This window comes from Triticum aestivum, chromosome 7A (assembly GCF_018294505.1).
Source record: "Triticum aestivum cultivar Chinese Spring chromosome 7A, IWGSC CS RefSeq v2.1, whole genome shotgun sequence".
In the NCBI taxonomy this organism is placed as follows: Eukaryota; Viridiplantae; Streptophyta; class Magnoliopsida; order Poales; family Poaceae; genus Triticum; species Triticum aestivum.
In genome coordinates, this window is record NC_057812.1 from 543,526,934 (window position 1) to 543,534,566 (window position 7,633).

Genomic DNA, 7,633 nt, shown 5'->3' on the forward strand with positions numbered 1-7,633 from the left:
CCTAGAGGAGCCGTGGCGCTTCTCTGACGGTCTGCTTCACCATTGGCACCGGATCTTTGTTCTGGCGCATGATGATCTCCGTCACCAGGTGTTACAGCTCGCCCACTCGGCAGGTCATGAGGGTGTGCAGAAAACCCTCCATCGTCTTCGCGCCGACTTCTACATCCCTGGCGATCGCGCCCTGGTCCGCGACTGGGTTCGGTCTTGTCAGACATGCCAGCGCAACAAGACGGAGACCCTGCGGCCGGCTGGGTTACTTCAGCCCTTGGAGGTGCCGTCTCAGGTCTGGGCGGATATCTCCATGGACTTCATCAAGGGCCTTCCCAAGGTGGGCGGCAAGTCGGTCATCCTCACGGTGGTCAACCGCTTCTCCAAGTACGCCCACTTCATCGCGCTCGGCCATTCGTACACGGCGGCGTCCATGGCCCGGGCCTTCTTCGACGGCATTGTCCGTCTACACGGGTTCCCGGCTTCGATCGTCAGTGATCGGGACCCAGTGTTCACGGGCCATGTCTGGCGCGACCTCTTCAGGATGGCGGGTGTCCAGCTCCGCCTAAGTATGGCGTTCCATCCTCAGACAGACGATCAGTCCGAGGTGGTTAACAAGGTCATTGACATGTATTTGCGTTGTGTGATAGGTGATCGGCCTCGCGCTTGGGTGGACTGGCTCTCTTGGGCGGAGTACTGCTACAACACCTCCTATCACTCTGCCCTGCTTGCTACGCCATTTGAGGTGGTCTATGGTCGACCACCCCCGCCTATACTACCGGTGGACCCGGAGACGGCTCGGACAGCGGTTGCGGGTGACCTTATCCGCACCCACGACGAGATGCTTGCTGAGGTCCGTCAGCGTCTCCTTCAGGCCTAGCAGCTGGCCAAGCATTACTACGACGATCATCACCACGAGGCGGAGTTCGCGGTGGGTAACTGGGTGTGGCTGCGTCTTCTCCACCGCTCTACGCAGTCGCTTGACCCGCGCGCCAAGCGCAAGCTCGGGCCTCGCTATGCCGGGCCCTTCCCTATCTTGGACGCATTGGGAAGGTGGTCTATCGTCTTCAGCTTCCAGCCCGCGCTCGCATCCACGACGTCTTTCATGTGGGGCTGCTCAAGCTTTTTCGTGGCGAGCCACCGGCGGCTCCTCCGGCGCTTCTGCCAACCGTCGATGGTCGCATTCTTCCAGAGCCGGCAAAGGTGTTGCAGGCACAGCTCCGTCGTGGCGTCTGGTTCGTCCTTGTTTAGTGGGCGGGCCTTCCGGAGGAGGAGGCTACTTGGGAGCAGCGTGAGGATTTTCGCCAACACTATCCAGACTTTCAGCTCGAGGACGAGCTGTTTGCGCAGGCGGGGAGAGATGGTATGACCGGCTTGGTCTATACTAGGAAGAGGCCCACCGGGCATTAGTATTAGGGGCTTGGCCCACAAATTATCTTAGGCAAGTTATCTTAGGTATCTTAGGCTAAAGTTATAAATACTAGTTGTAAGACACCATTGAGATCAAGCAATAAAGATATTATAATCTTCTGTTGCCCGGCTCCCTGAGGAGCCGGAACCCTAGCCGCCGCCGCCTCTAACCCTAGCCGCGACGGCGCCTGTCCGCCGGCGCGCCCGCTCCAGCCCTCGTCCCCCTCCTCCTTGCCCATACAATCTGCGCCGGAGGCCTGGTAGGAACCCTAGTCCTGCCATATGGTTGCCAGCTTTCAGGTCAAAGAAATGGTGACATGTGAGGTCCCACGCATACTACCAACGTTTTGATAGTGACTCATTGCTCGTTCAAAGGATGGCTTCTTGACTCCTCAAGTCTTCTGCCTGTCAACGACACCAAGTCTAGGTCTTTGTTTTCGCATGCATATTTTAGTTGTGTGTGCTTCTTCACCAAAAAATAGTTGGAAACGACTACTAGGAAAATGCCAATTGGTCGATGTTGCAGTGGTTCAGTCCAAACGTCGATAACGATATATCAAATTGGCTTGCAAAAATTAAAATGCAATAATGCATCGTGTATACACTTTTTTATAGAAAAAAAATGGGGTGTTACCATGCATGGGTAAATATTCAGTGATCCTAACGGTTATGCGCTACCATAAAACCATGTGTTTAAAATTAAATTAAAATGTTGTAAAAATTCCAAAAAATTGTGATTGTGTGTCTACAATTCCTAGAAAATTCAAATTTAAATCTGACATACACATTAAGAAACAAAAAGGAAAAAACATAGCATGAATAGTGTCACAAATAGACAACACCAGAAAAAAGTTCCCATCGAGGATCATGCTTGTATCTCAACATTGCGTCCTAGTTAGGAGACATAAGAGAAACGGCAAAAATGGAGAGGGATGGCATACCAAATTCGAGAATTAATTTCTCTATGAAAGAAAACAAGCTAAGACTCATATCTCCATGAACATACAAATACTATGGGTGCTTCCATGCTACAATGGACGATGGCACCTTCGAAAAATTATGTATGTTTCTGAAAAAAAATGAGTGAGTTGACAATAAATTTGTTCTTAAATCTAACAAAAATTCTAAATCCAATTGACCTACATATAGAGAAACAAGAGTGTTACTCATTTCGTAGCCTACAAATGTTCTCTTGTAGTCTTGTTGCATTGTTTCTTCCATTCTTATGTCGTTTTCTCGGTACACCATCACCACATTTACCAGGTCCAACAAGTGCTGCAAAAAAGGCGTAATGGTCACATTTTTTTAGGCACAAACAATCCATTGCAATTTTTTGTCTCTTCTCTTGGTCTTGAATGAATAGCACAACCTTGATCGAATAATATTTTTGGAATGGTGACCGTTCTTCAACACCTTGCGTATTGAATGGAGCGGGTAGCTGTGAATGATACGTGAAACTCCGGATAAGCATATACGGTAGTGCATACCAAAACATGGTGCTCGTACCTTGGCACATCACAGTTATGGTTGCATGCTTCTAGCTCAAAGAAATGGTGACATATGAGATCTCTCGTATACTACCTTGACGACGACTCATTGATCATTCAGAGGATGATAACTTGACACCTCAAGTGTTCAGTCTAAGCACTTGCTGGTCCACAACACCACAATTCTATGTCTTTGTTTAGTTGTTCTCACTTGCATATTTTGGTATTTATGCATGCTGCTTCAAGAAAAATGGTTGAAAGTGACCACTTAGAAAATAACAATCGGTCAATTGATGTTGCACTGACTCAATCCAAAACTTGCTAGAGACATTTGAAAATGGCTTGCAAAAGATAGTTCAAAATGCTACAGTGCATCTTGGACGCAGTTTTTGGAAATTTTGAGGTGTTAGTGTTACCTCCAATCTCTATATACCGAGTGATGCACAAATACCTACTATGGATTAAATTGTCACCCCCTAACAAATCAAATTAGCACAAAAATATGGTATGCTCACAACTTATGGCAGTTCTTTAGGGTGTAATTTGATTATCTCTTAAGACAAGACTTTGATCACTAGTTACTTTGTTAATCCAGAATGATAATAATCTAACGTCCTTTTTTAGCACGGCAAATCAAACATTTTTTTGATGTCAAATTATGTTGACGCGAGGATGGCAATTTCCTTTAGCAAGGATGGAAAATCCTGACAAAAAATTGAACATGGCAAAGATTAGCCATGCTTTCTAAAGGAAATTAACATCCTCGCAACAAGAAGATTTGCCATAAAAATGTATGATTTGCCATGCTTAAAACTGATGTTCAATTTGTAGTGAAATCCTCGTTAATATATGGCTGGTGTGATAAAACCACAACTATAATTAAATATTTTTGGTACAGATCTAGTGACATGAGTTTTATATCACATAGGTTGCATGATAATTTGTTAGTGGTCATTAACCGAAGTATTATCTTAACTTTTTATTTGTGGGAAGTATAATCTTAACTAATTAAGATACTCTCAACAACAACATTTTTTCCAAATATGATGACGAGGTTCCACTCATGGAACTTAAATATAGATGAATCATGGGTTGACTTTGATAAAATGTATGTCTACTTTTACAAAAGTGACAATTGCCAAAGAATCAAATATCAAATCTAATATTTGTGATTAAATGAGGCGGGCTCTGAAAATCCTCCACCCGGCCCATTTATCTCTTGTCTTTGTTCTAAACAAAGGTTTCACTACTTGTAACCTATGGAAACAATAACATAGTTTCAACTGTAGAAATAGCAAATGGGTCATACTATCTTTTTTTGAGAAAAATTTCGAATATATTCATCGAACATCATGATAGTACAAAGAACACTAGAATTAACAGAAACTACATTCAGTTCTATTGGTCACCTAGCGACAACTACAAGCACTGGAGCAAGCTGAAGGCGTGTCGCCATCATCGCCCCTTCCTCACCATTAGTGGGCAGTTGAGAACTCATCATGCTAAGGCCCCAAAGGACCAGCACACCAGGATAGCAATCGTCGTTGATGAAGAGAAGTGAAGATCAAAAGGATAGACACATGAATGCAAACGAAGGAATATTCGATCCATACAAATCTAGAAAAGACAAACACTGACCTAATCTCATGAGATCCGTAGAAGACACACCTTCAAACACCCTCTGACGGCACTAGACGCACCACCAAGGTGAGGGCTAGGCAGAGAGAACCATATTCATCTTTAGGGAGCAACCACCTCCTTGCTTTCCCGGGAAGGACAAAACTCTAAACAAACTCAAAAAACATCTAAAACGAAGCAGGAGCCCTCTCACCAGCAAGGGCCGGGATCCACCATGCCTCCATGGCCCTAAGATCACGGGAGGCGAAGCAGATCGGCGATGGCGCCAGCGGAATCGTGGAAACCCTAGTTTCTGCAGTCACTCTTGGGGTCCTACTACCTTATGATCATAGTATTAGTAGCTTAGCAAACAAATCATTTTCCGTCTTCCAAAATTGTGAAGATAAAAGGACATACATATGGACTACAAAAAGAATGGTGCACAGGTGAATTTTGGTAAAAGAATGCAATCATTTACTCTATGTACTTACTTTGACGAGAGTTTAAAAAACCAGTGACCAAACTGATGAGGTTGGTAGTTTAGGTTTTCATCAGTCGGACTCCTGTTCCTGAATGACTTTTTAGCAACAAAAATATATTTTATACTAACATAATAGTAAACATAGGTTAAACAATACTCCCTTTGTTTCATAATGTAGTGCACATAGAGTTTTTAAAAAGTCAAGCGTCACAAACCTTGACCAAATTTATGGAGAAAAACATTTACATCTAGAATGCCAAACTTATATCATTAGATTCAATATAAGATGAAATTTCATAATTTATATATGTAGATATAAATAGTTAGCTCTAATAACTTGGTCAAAATTTTCGAAGTTTGACTTCTCAAAAAATTATGCGCACTATATTATGGAAAGGATGGGGGATTACTTTAGCAGTTCTTTGTGTTAAGTGACAGCACGGTCTACATACATTAAGAACCTGCCAACGTTGTTTATTCCAGGTTTTCTAGTTTGACCGCCAGTCTAATACATTTTATTAACTATGATTGTATCTTAAAAATCTTGTTTACATTAGCTCACTGCAATTTACTATAGCTCACACAATTTATTATATTTCCTCAACTAGGATACTACTTTATTTTTCTTACCAAATTTTAATGTTTAATCAATATGTTTTTTAGATTCTTGATTATATATATATATATATATATAGTTATATATATATAGTTATATAGTCTTACGCGTTATCACAGAAAAAGAGTATTCTTTTTTGCGGGATCGCAGAAAAAGAGTTATACAGGCTTACCCATACATGAGCCATCTCAGTCATGATTGTCAGAAGTGCTGCGAGAGGCGAAGGATCCTATTTCGCGCGTGGGTCACTGGTTAAAAAAAGTCTCATGTGATGGGTTTTATGAACCGATTTTTGTTATTTTTCTTTCTTTTTTACGTTTTTTCTTTTTCTCCAGTTTTCTGTTTTTTTTTCTTTTCTGCTTTTCATTTTTATTCTTGTTTTCTAAATTTTCTAAACTGTTTTAAATTCGTGAACATGTTTAAATATCATCAACATTTTCTGAAATGATGAATATTTTTTCAAATTCATAAACATATTTTTGAAATTGTGAAAAAAATTACAATTAGTGTTCATTCACTTAAATTCTGAACATTTTCTGAAATTATAAACATTTGTTGAAATCATGAACATTTTTAAAATTCAAAAACAAGTTTTCTACATCCTGAACATTTTTAAAATTCAAAAACAATTTTTCTACATCATGAACATTTTTTACAAATTCCTCAACATTCTCTTAAATCGTGAACATCTTTTCTAATTCACGAACATTTTTTTACATCGTAAAAATTATTTAAATCAAGAACATTAGTTAGAATGAGAAACAATTTTGGAAATCATGAACTTTTTTTTAATTCGTGAACATTCTCTTAAATAATGAACATTTTTCGAATTCATAAACATTTCTTGAAATCTTGAACTTTTTTATAGTATAATGAACATTTTTTAAATCATGAACAATTTTAAATTCATGAATATTTTTAAAAAGTATTGAACATTCTCTCAAACTATGAACATTTTATGAATTCCTGGACATTTTTTGAAATCATGAACATTTTATGAATTCATGAACATTTTTCTGAAACTTCCCAATTGTATTGAAATTTAGAGCTTTTTGATAATCTAAATTATTTTAAAAATCAGTAAAAAAAATTAAAGGAAAAAAATAGGGGGCATCCCAGCCTACACATTGGCCGGCCCAGAAGGCAACTGGTTTCCAGCGCGCGGGTCGCCGAATAGGAGGACGCCCCGCGGGAGATCTAGCTCCTTCTCGCCTTTGGCGCCCGCTGTTGTGTCCTTCTAATCGGCCGGCCTGGTGAAGTGATTTTGGGAAAGGTTTTGATCACCGATTCGTGGAACCTTCCGTCGATTTTGAGAAGATTTCATGCAGTTTTTTTTATTTTTTCTGCATTCTCCATTATGGTTTTTCTTTTGGTTTTCTTTTTACCTGTTCTTTTTATTATTTTCCTTTTTTTATTTCTTTCAAATAGACATTTTACTTTTTTTTATACACATAAATTTTTATTAACATGTTTTTAAAAACTAAAAATGAAAAACATTTGTTTTTAAATGTCATGAATATTTTTTAATGATAATTTCTAAAATTACGTAAATATTTCCTTAACATTGGATAAGCATTTTTTCGCGTCATAAACATTTTTTCAAATGCCATGAACATTTTAAATTGTACAAAATATTTATAAAATGTGCACCTGCATTTTTTTAAATGTCTCAAACATACTTTTGAAATGCATGAACTTTCTTAGAAATTGCATGAACAAATTTTCTACAATGCATAAACACTCTTTTGATGTGATGAACATTTTGAAAACTTAAGAAAATTATATTTTGAAGAGTATGTATTTAGAATATTTTGAAATATAAACAAAAGTTAAAAATGAATGAATTAATGAACAATAAAAATCGAACAAAACAAAAAAATACGCCTCCCGAGATACTAGGTCGGCCCGCTAGTGAGGTGGCTTGAGGTGAGCCGGGCTACCGTCTCGCTCGGGAGCAACTAATTAAGAGGTACCCCTCCATGCGGAACCTAGCGGGCACTTTTGGTGGGTGGGCGCACCATACTTGGAGCACAG